Below are 11,064 nucleotides of genomic sequence, written 5' to 3' on the forward strand. Positions count from 1 at the left end.
AAAGGGTTAATTATTAATGACCAGTTCACGCCTGTGCTGCCCCTGAGTACCCCGTCCAAAAGGATTATTTTGTCCAACGTCCCTCCCTTCATTAAAGATGATCACATCGCTCAGGAGCTTTCCCACTTTGGGAAGCTCGTCTCCCCGATCAAGAAGATCCCCATAACCTGTAAGTCGCCCTTACTCAAACACTTGGTGTCTTTCAGAAGATCTGTTTTCATGGTGTTGAATGGAGGAGCTGAAAGTTTGGACTTAGTTCTGAAGTTTAAAGTGGATGGTTATGTTTATACAGTTTTTGCTTCGACTGAAAATAGTATGAAGTGTTTTGGGTGTAAACAGGTCGGACATCTTATTCGTGACTGCCCTGAACGAGTTAATACAGGTACTGAGGGGACAGGGGGTACTGAGCGGTCGGGGCCTGTAGTGGCTGTGCCTGCGGTGGTCGTCCCCCCTGCGACTGCTGCTTGGCCGGCTGCATGGACCCCGAACAGTAAAATGTCAACACCGGGGGGGTCCGCTGTTGGGGTGGCTGCCGGGGACGTGCTGGCCACGGTGGAGCCTTTTTCAGGGGGGCCCTCTGTTGGGGTGGCTGCCGGGGCCGCGTTGGCCGCAGTGAAGCGCTCTTCGGCGGGGACCTCTGTTGGGGGGGCTGCCAGGGCCGCGTTGGCCGCGGTGGAGCCCTCTTCGGCGGGGACCTCTGTTGGGAGGGCTGCCAGGGCCGCGTTGGCCGCGGTGGAGCCCTCTTCGGCGGGGACCTCTGTTGGGGGGGCTGCCAGGGCCGCGTTGGCTGCGGTGGAGCCCTCTTCGGTGGGGTCCGCTGTTGTGGTGGAGCACTCATCAGCGGGGTCCGCTGTTGTGGTGGAGCACTCATCAGCGGGGCCTGCTATTGGGGTTGCTGCCGGGGCCCCGTTGGCCGTGGTGGAGACCTCCTTCGTGGGGTCCGATGTTGCTGGGGTGGCTGTTGGGGCCACGCTCGCGGTGGTGGAGCCCTCTTCCGTGGGGCCCTCTGTTGGGGTGGCTGCCGGGGCCGTGGTGGAGCCATCTTTGGCGGAGCCCTCTGTTGGGGTGGCTGCCGGGGTCGCGTTGGCCGTGGTGGGGCCCTCTTCGGCGGGGCCTGCTGATGGGGTGTCTCCCGGGGCCGCGGTGGAGACCTCTTCGGCGGGGCCTGCTGTTGGGGTGGCTGCCGGGGCCACGTTGGTCGCGGTGGAGCCCTCTTCGGTGAGGCCTGCTGCTGGGGTGGCTGCCGAGGCCGCGTCGGCTGAGGTGGGGTCCTCTTCGGTGGGGCCTGCTGTTAGGGTCGTTGCCGGGGCCGTGTTGGCCGAGGTGGGGCCCTCTTCGGCAGTGCCTTGTGGGGGGGGCTCTGGTGGTGTTTACGTAGAGGAGAGGGACGGAGGGGTGCAGCACAGCTGTTCTGAACTGGCTCCAGCCCGAGAAGCAGAACAGGAGGCTGGAGGAGTAAACCTGATGGAGGTTGAGTCCGTTTTTAAAATTCCTCATAAGAGGAAGAAGAGGGGCCAAGGAAAGGGAAAAAAACAGGCCAAACAAGATGTGACGGCAGTGGAGGACAGAGACTCGGACAGTGAGGGCTCTCTCTCTGACTCGGGATGGTCTGTGTGCTCCCAGGAAGAGAACAGGCCTCAACTGTACACTGTTGAAGAAATTAGAAAGTTTTTACGAGTTACTAAAGGACAGAAGGGTGTGAGGGTGGAGGAACATTTCCCAGACAGTGTACAGTTTATACGGGACGTCAAACACTTGCGGAGGGAGGGGGTTTTTACGGAGCAGGAGACGTTTAGACTAAAAAAGTTACTGACCAAACTGAACAAAGTGCAGTGTGAAGACGACTCCTGAACGGACTTTTCTCTCTGGTTGTATTTGTCCCCTCTTTTTTACCTTTTTTAATGGAAGGTTTTCAAATCGCCACCTTAAATATTAATGGGGCAAGGGACTGTGAGAAAAGGGCAAAGTTTTATGAGCTGGTTAAACACAAACGTATCGATGTTGTCTTGGTGCAGGAAACCCACAGTGATGTGGAAAATGCTGCTGAGTGGGCGAAGGAGTGGAGTGGGCTCGCTGTTCTAAGCCACAACTCATCCCTTAGCGGTGGGGTGGCACTCCTTTTCTCACAGTCTTTTATTCCGGTCTCTTATACAGTGGAGGAAGTTTTAAAGGGGCGACTTTTAAAAGTGAGGGCTGTCTTTGAAGAAGACACTTTTGTTTTTATCTGCGTCTATGCTCCAACACTAGGGGCTGAGAGGTTACTGTTTTTAGACGCACTGAGCTCTCTTTTAACAAGTTGTGACTCCACAGAGTTTTTAGTCTTGGGTGGAGATTTTAACTGTACAGCACACAGAACAGACCGGAATCATGGCGAACCTCACGCGGCTTCACGGAAGCGTCTTTGCGAGATGCTGGAGGCCCATGAGTTGTGTGATGTCTGGAGAAGTTTCCATGATGAACAAAGACAGTACACATGGGCCCACAGTAAAGATAACATGCTCTCGCTGGCCAGACTGGACCGCTTTTATTGTTTTAGACACCAACGATCTCTTTTTACACAGTGTTTTATTGCCCCGGTAGGAATCTCTGACCACTCTATGGTTCAGGGAACTATCACAAAAATTAAAGTGAAGCCGCGGAGTGCGTACTGGCATTTTAATACTACACTTTTAGAAGATGCCAATTTTAAAGAGTCTTTTACTTTTTTCTGGGGTGTTTTTAGAGCAAAGAGAAATGATTTTACCTCTGTTCAGCAATGGTGGGACGTAGCCAAAGCTAATGTTAAATTATTCTGTCAACAGTATACTCTCAATGTCACGAGGGACATTACTAGGTCACTTAAAGCTCTGGAGATTGGAATAGTGGGGCTCCAGGGTCTTGCGGAGACCACAGGAGATTTAGAGCATATTAGAGCTCTCAACAAAAAGAAGGCTGCTCTGGCTGATTTACTGGGTATAACAGCACAGGGGGCGCTGGTCCGCTCACGCTTTCAGTGCGTGAATGAACTGGATGCTCCTTCTAAGTTCTTCTTTAGTCTTGAGCGTAGAAATGGACAGAAGCGGTACATGCACGCTGTGCGATCAGAATCAGGGGATCTCCTTAATGATCCTGCTGACATTCGCAAGCAAACAGTCAGCTTTTTCTCAAAGCTGTATGAGAGTGAGCGCACGGCGACGCAGGAGGTGGAGGACAGGTTCCTCAGGAATATGACCAGACTGACACAGTCGGCAGCGGCGCAGCTGGATGCTGAACTCTCTTTGGAGGAGCTGCACGAGGCCCTCCACGGTATGGAGAATGGTCGCGCTCCTGGCATTGATGGCCTACCAGTAGAGTTCTACAAGACTTTCTGGTCGGTCATCGGCCAGGATGTGTTGGAGGTCCTCAGGTGCAGCATACGCGATGGAAAGCTTCCTTTGAGTTGCAGGAGGCCGGTGCTGACGCTGCTGCCGAAAAAGGGGGACCTGTCCGAACTGAAGAACTGGCGCCCCGTGTCTCTGCTGTGCGCCGATTGTAAACTGCTCTCGAAAGCATTGGCCTCGAGACTGGCGAAGGTGATGGAGCAGGTGGTTCACTTTGACCAGTCGTACTGTGTACCCGGTAGGTCTGTCTTTGACAACGTTTTTTTAATTCGTGATGTTTTGGACGTCTCCAGACTATTGGGGTTAAAGACTGGTCTCGTATTTCTAGACCAGGAAAAGGCTTTTGACCGGGTTGAACACGGGTATCTCTGGAAGGTCCTGGAGAGCTTTGGGTTCAACCCTGGTTTTATTGCCATGATCAAGGTTCTGTACGGTGACATTGAGAGTGTGCTGAAAGTTAACGGTGGTTTATGTGCTCCTTTTAAAGTTTTTAGAGGGATCCGACAGGGCTGTTCACTGTCGGGTATGTTGTACTCACTCTCCATTGAGCCCCTGCTCTGTAAGCTGAGGGAGGGACTGGAGGGTTTTTATATTCCAAACTGTACTGCCCCAATACGTGTCTCAGCTTACGCAGATGACCTTGTTGTACTTATCAGTGCTCAAGATGATGTAAATGTTTTAGTTGATGTTTTACATGATTTTAACATTTTATCCTCTGCAAAGGTAAACTGGGCCAAGAGCGAAGCAGTTTTACTCGGGGACTGGGAAGGTGAAGAACCCAGACTCCCTGATGGACTGGCCTGGGGGACGGGCGGGTTTAAATACCTCGGCGTGCATTTGGGGGACAGTGGTGTTGAAGAAAGAAACTGGGATGGTGTGATGGAAAAGGTGAAGGGGAGACTCAACAGATGGATGTGGCTGGTCCCTCAAATGTCATACCGAGGTAGGGTTCTCATTATCAACAACCTGGCTGCGTCCTCCCTATGGCACAAACTGGCGTGTGTCGATCCCCCACCAGGCCTGCTGGCCAGTCTTCAAGCTCTGCTGGTGGATTTTTTTTGGGATCGACTTCACTGGGTTCCTCAGGGAGTTCTTCATCTTCCCAAGGATGAGGGAGGGCAGGGGCTCATTCATTTAGCCAGTAGGGTGGCTGCCTTCCGCCTCCAGTTTATACAAAGACTGTTTAATGGCCCTAAGGAACTGGTTTGGAGGGAGGTAGCCTACAGGATCCTGTATACAGTGGGAGGCCTGGGGATGGACAGGACCCTGTTTTTAATGAACCCAAAGTTACTGGACACTGCTGGTTTACCTGCATTTTATCGTGGGCTTTTTAAAATATGGAGTTTTTTTAAAGTTAAAGGACCGGAGAGTACAACGCTGCACTGGCTGCTGGAGGAACCTCTGCTTCACGGCGCCCGGATGGACATATCAGGCCTGTCGACTCCTGCACTGACCAGAGTCTTGGTTTCTTCGGGGGTCACCACGCTGCGTCAACTGGTGGACACAGCGGGACCTGATCTTTCCGGTGCAGAGCGACTGACTGCACAGTTAGGTCTGAGGTCTCTGCGCATGGTATCTCGATCTCTGAGCAAGTGGAGGACAGTGCTGACCCCTGAGGAACTTAGGATGTTGATAGACTACGGTGCAGGGGTGATTAGATCTGCAGAGGACGACCCCTTACCTGCTCTCATCCTGGCCCCTGACCTGGAGGACTGCGAGGGGCCCCTGCTGGAGTGTAAGGGGGAGTCCTGCATGAAGTTGGACAGTGCATCCGGGAAGCTGCTGTACAGAGCATGCGTGAAAGCTCTAAACAAAAAGAGACTGAATGGGAGGGTGGACACGCCGTGGAGGGAGGTTCTATCTCTGGGTGATGATGTAAAGCCTGAGTGGAGAGCGTTGTACAAGCCACCATTAAAAAAAAGAGCTGCTGACCTCCAGTGGAGGGTTTTACATGGGATTTTACCTGTCAACTCTTTTATCTCTGTTTTAAACCATGAGGTTGCACCAGTTTGCCCTTTTTGCACACAGAGGGAAACTGTCTTTCACGCTTTTATGAGATGTTTTAGGCTACGTCCCCTTTTTGATTTTTTACAGACAGCTTTTATGGCTTTTAATGAGATTTTTACCGTGCACACTTTTATCCTGGGTTTTAAATACAAAAAGAAAGATCGGGCCAAGTGCCAATTGTTGAATTTTATCCTTGGTCAAGCGAAACTGGCCATTTACACCAGTCGGAAAAACAAGGTGGAACAGGACACTGACAGTGAGGTCATAAGGGTTTTTATCAGACTGGTGAGATCAAGGATTTTTATTGATTTTAATTTTTATAAGTGCATGAAAACTCTGGAGGTGTTTGAGGAGGTGTGGTGCTGTGGGGGAGGGGTGTGTTCTGTATGTGATGGTGAACTAATTTTTAATCCAGTTTTCATTTAAATGCACTTTTTTTATATATACCCAGGTTTTATAGTGTGAGTGTTGTTTACAAGTAGTTTTTATGTTTCAAAATTGAACTTGGACGAATACTGAGTCCAGTTGTTGATAATAAAGGACCCTAAAAGTCAAAAAGTCTCTCTCTCTCTCTTTCTCCCTCTCTTTCTCCCTCTCTCTCTCTCTCTCTCTCTCTCTCTCTCTCTCTCTCTCTCTCTCTGCAAATTACTGTGGACATCACCTGCAGTAAATCTACACGTTGTAAAAGGACGGCCTGCATCGAAACAAACTCCTCAACTCATCCTTCCTCTTTTCTTCTCTCTTCCTCTCCTCATTATCTATTCATCTTCACTTCTGTTTGTGGAACTGTCGAGAGGCCATTACTGAGAAAAGAAAACAGACACAAAGAAAGAACAATAGCATTTGAAACAAAGAAGCTGCTGCCATTCTCCAAACAAACGCTGTGTATTCTGTGTTTCATTTACAGCAGCATCGTTTACTGTGGTGTTAACCATGGACTGATTAGGAACATCATTTCAATGGGACTCTTTCTCAGGGCTCTCAGTGAAACACTTCTGCTGAGAGCTTCTCTGTTCAGTCTTGGCTTGGTCAGCCACAAGGAGAAGTGAAAACCCATTTACAAAAGGAGCATTGTTCACAGCAACTTTTGTCACAAACATCGCTCTGAGGGCCGGAGTACACAGACAGAACAAACACAAACACACAGACACCAACAAACACAAAAGAACAAGCACAAACTCCAAAAAACACAAACAAACCCCAGCAAATTCAAACACAATCAAAGACGCTCACTAAAAAAAACACCAGCAGCAAATACCAACATCAACAATCATTAACCAACACAATCAAACAAACTCAAACACAAACATCAGCAAACACAAGCAAACAGAAATGAACACCAAAAAAAACACAAACTCCAAACACTGACAACAGCAAACATAATAAAACATTATTAAACACAAATAAACAAAAACATCATCTAGGCCTCTCCCAATAATATGTTTGTGGTCAATTTGTTGACCCAGAAATAACTGTGATGGACAGAATTGTTGTCTAATACAATAATAGCATATTAGTTGAATTACACCATTTAAAAGCGCAATGAACTTGTAGCAAAAAAAAAATACTTAAATATATTCTGACATTGTAATTTGGAATACAAAAAATGGCTGTAACAACCTAAATAAATAAAACAAATATAACATAAAACACACACTGTAAAAAAATAAGACCCCGTTAAAATATTAGCCGTTAGCATATTAACCATTAAAATATGGACATTTTTTTAACTCCAGAGTGACCAGAGAACTCCAGAAAACTGCCCAGAGAACTCGAGAGTGACCAGAGAACTCCAGAAAACTGACCAGAGAACTCCAGATCGACCAGAAAACTCCAGAAAACTGACCAGAGAACTCAAGAGTGACCAGAGAACTCCAGAAAACTGACCAGAGAACTCCAGAGTGACCAGAGAACTCCAGAAAACTGACCGGAGAACTCAAGAGTGACCAGAGAACTCCAGTAAACTGACCAGAGAACTCTAAAGTGACCTGAGAACACCAGAAAACTGACCAGAGAACTCCAGATCGACCAGAAAATTCCAGAAAACTGACCAGAGAACTCAAGAGTGACCAGAGAACTCCCGAAAACTGACCCGAGAACTCTAAAGTGACCAGAGAACTCCAGAAAACTGACCAGAGAACTCCAGAGTAACCAGAGAACTCCAGAGTGACCAGAGAACTCCAGAAAACTGACCAGAGAACTCTAAAGTGACCAGAAAACACCAGAAAACTGACCAGAGAACTCCAGATCGACCAGAAAACTCCAGAAAACTGACCAGAGAACTCAAGAGTGACCAGAGAACTCCAGAAAACTGACCGGAGAACTCTAAAGTGACCAGAGAACTCCAGAAAACTGACCAGAGAACTCCAGATCGACCAGAAAACTCCAGAACACTGACCAGAGAACTCAAGAGTGACCAGAGAACTCCAGAAAACTGACCCGAGAACTCCAGAAAAATGACCCGAGAACTCCAGAAAACTGACCGGAGAATTCTAAAGTGACCAGAGAACTCCAGAAAACTGACCAGAGAACTCCAGATCGACCAGAGAACTCCAGAAAACTGACCAGAGAACTCAAGAGTGACCAGAGAACTCCAGAAAACTGACCGGAGAACTGGAGAGTGACCAGAGAACTCCAGAAAACTGACCAGAGAACTCTAAAGTGACCAGAGAACACCAGAAAACTAACCAGAGAACTCCAGATCGACCAGAAAACTCCAGAAAACTCACCTGAAAACTCCAGAAAACTGACCAGAGAACTCTAAAGTGACCAGAGAACTCCAGAAAACTGACCAGAAAACTCCAGATCGACCAGAAAACTCCAGAACACTGACCAGAGAACTCAAGAGTGACCAGAGAACTCCAGAAAACTGACTGGAGAACTCCAGAAAACTGACTGGAGAATTCTAAAGTGACCAGAGAACTAGCAGAAAACTGACCAGAGAACTCCAGATCGACCAGAAAACTCCAGAAAACTGACCAGAGAACTCCAGAGTGACCAGAGAACTCCAGAAAACTGACCGGAGAACTCAAGAGTGACCAGAGAACTCCAGAAAACTGACCAGAGAACTCTAAAGTGACCTGAGAACACCAGAAAACTGACCAGAGAACTCCAGATCGACCAGAAAACTCCAGAAAACTGACCAGAGAACTCAAGAGTGACCAGAGAACTCCAGAAAACTGACCGGAGAACTCTAAAGTGACCAGAGAACTCCAGAAAACTGACCAGAGAACTCCAGAGTAACCAGAGAACTCCAGAGTGACCAGAGAACTCCAGAAAACTGACCAGAGAACTCTAAAGTGACCAGAAAACACCAGAAAACTGACCAGAGAACTCCAGATCGACCAGAAAACTCCAGAAAACTGACCAGAGAACTCAAGAGTGACCAGAGAACTCCAGAAAACTGACCGGAGAACTCTAAAGTGACCAGAGAACTCCAGAAAACTGACCAGAGAACTCCAGATCGACCAGAAAACTCCAGAACACTGACCAGAGAACTCAAGAGTGACCAGAGAACTCCAGAAAACTGACCGGAGAATTCTAAAGTGACCAGAGAACTCCAGAAAACTAACCAGAGAACTCCAGATCGACCAGAAAACTCCAGAAAACTGACCAGAGAACTCCAGATCGACCAGAAAACTCCAGAACACTGAGCAGAGAACTCAAGAGTGACCAGAGAACTCCAGAAAACTGACCAGAGAACTCCAGAAAACTGACCGGAGAATTCTAAAGTGACCAGAGAACTCCAGAAAACTGACCAGAGAACTCCAGAAAACTGACCGGAGAATTCTAAAGTGACCAGAGAACTCCAGAAAACTGACCAGAGAACTCCAGAGTGACCAGAGAACTCCAGAAAACTGACCGGAGAACTCGAGAGTGACCAGAGAACTCCAGAAAACTGACCAGAGAACTCTAAAGTGACCAGAGAACACCAGAAAACTGACCAGAGAACTCCAGATCGACCAGAAAACTCCAGAAAACTGACCAGAGAACTCGAGTGACCAGAGAACTCCAGAAAACTGACCAGAGAACTCCAGATTGACCAGAAAACTCCAGAAAACTGACCAGAGAACTCAAGAGTGACCGGAGAATTCTAAAGTGACCAGAGAACTCCATAAAACTGACCGGAGAACTCAAGAGTGACCAGAGAACTCCAGAAAACTGACCAGAGAACTCTAAAGTGACCAGAGAACTCCAGAAAACTGACCAGAGAACTCCAGATCGACCAGAAAACTGACCAGAGGACTCAAGAGTGACTGGAGAATTCTAAAGTGACCAGAGAACTCCAGAAAACTGACCAGAGAACTCAAGAGTGACCAGAGAACTCCAGAGGACAGAACAGCGACTAGCTAAAATAACTAAAACACTCACTCTTATGTTAAAATACATAAATAAATAAAAATAAACACAAAGGGTGAAGTTGAGGTCAGAAAAAAATTTTGAGGATGTATCGTTTATACGATAAGCTGATAATGTAATCATTGTGAAATAATACAAATATACACCAGCAAAAAAAAAAAACAGGAAGCAGAAATTTACAGCAACAAACACAAACTCCATCAAACAGCAATCACTAATAACAACAAACACTAATAATGCCAACAAACAGTTATTAAACACAAATAAAGAAAAACAACCAACCAACAAACACAAACATCCCCCAAAAATAATAATAAATAAAATTAAATAAATAAATAAACAAAAATAAATAAATAAATGTGGTCAAAGACTACTGGACATTCCTTCTCTGGTTTCTCTACAGTCATTATTTTCATGTCTTGTTTTCTGGGACGTTTCAAGACGAAGGCAAACATCGCACTGCTCTTTATGGTCTCTCTTGCCTCAGAGACTGAGTCAGACGAGTGTTGGACAGGATAAGAGTGACCTGTCTTTTCTGTCTCTGTTTCCCTCTCTCATACTCTCTCACTCTTTACTGCTTATCTCTGTGACAGCTGCTTCTGTTCTGGGCTGCTGAGTGGTGTCACACACACACACACACACACAAACACACACACATTTCCTGTGTGTGAGATAAGAGCTGCAAAACTCACCCTTTTAAACGTTTGTGTACATCAAATCAACCAGCCTCCACTCTTAGGGAATGGTCTACATTAATAACAGTCAGGAACCGGTTCTGGGTTTAGTTCCACAGCACAAACACCAATTACAAACTCATGCTACACACGGGACGGTGCTCCAAACCTCCAGAGAATACCTTCAAAGCACCAGACCCCTGAAACGTACCAGTGCCAGGCTTAGACTCATATGCAGCTGTTCCAGAAGGGTCTCATTAGAAGTCATGCTTTTCCACGGAAGCCGTACAAGCTGTGTCCATAATGGGGGCGCATTGGAAGAGCGGAGTTGTGTTTGTGTACTGAGGATCCAGTTACACGTGTAAGTCCGTGGCTGAACAACACACGAACCCATCTAATGACCCTCGCTGTAAAAGCAGAGCCGTATGAGTCAGCGCTGTTTGTGCTGTAATTTGATGGCAACCCAGTGGTAATCCTGGAGAGCGAATATAACAATCATTCTGGATGTTACCGCATCCCGAAATCGCCTTCAGCCCAGTGCTCGAATAGTCTCTGGCTCCTGGGTAAGAGCTGTAATGGCCTGTAATAAGTCGTAGCAGTGAAAATGGGCCACGTTCATTAAATGTATATTAGAATTGCGAGAGTCAGTGGTCTGCTGAGGTCAG

This window comes from Hoplias malabaricus, chromosome 3 (genome assembly GCF_029633855.1).
Source record: "Hoplias malabaricus isolate fHopMal1 chromosome 3, fHopMal1.hap1, whole genome shotgun sequence".
In the NCBI taxonomy this organism is placed as follows: domain Eukaryota; kingdom Metazoa; phylum Chordata; class Actinopteri; order Characiformes; family Erythrinidae; genus Hoplias; species Hoplias malabaricus.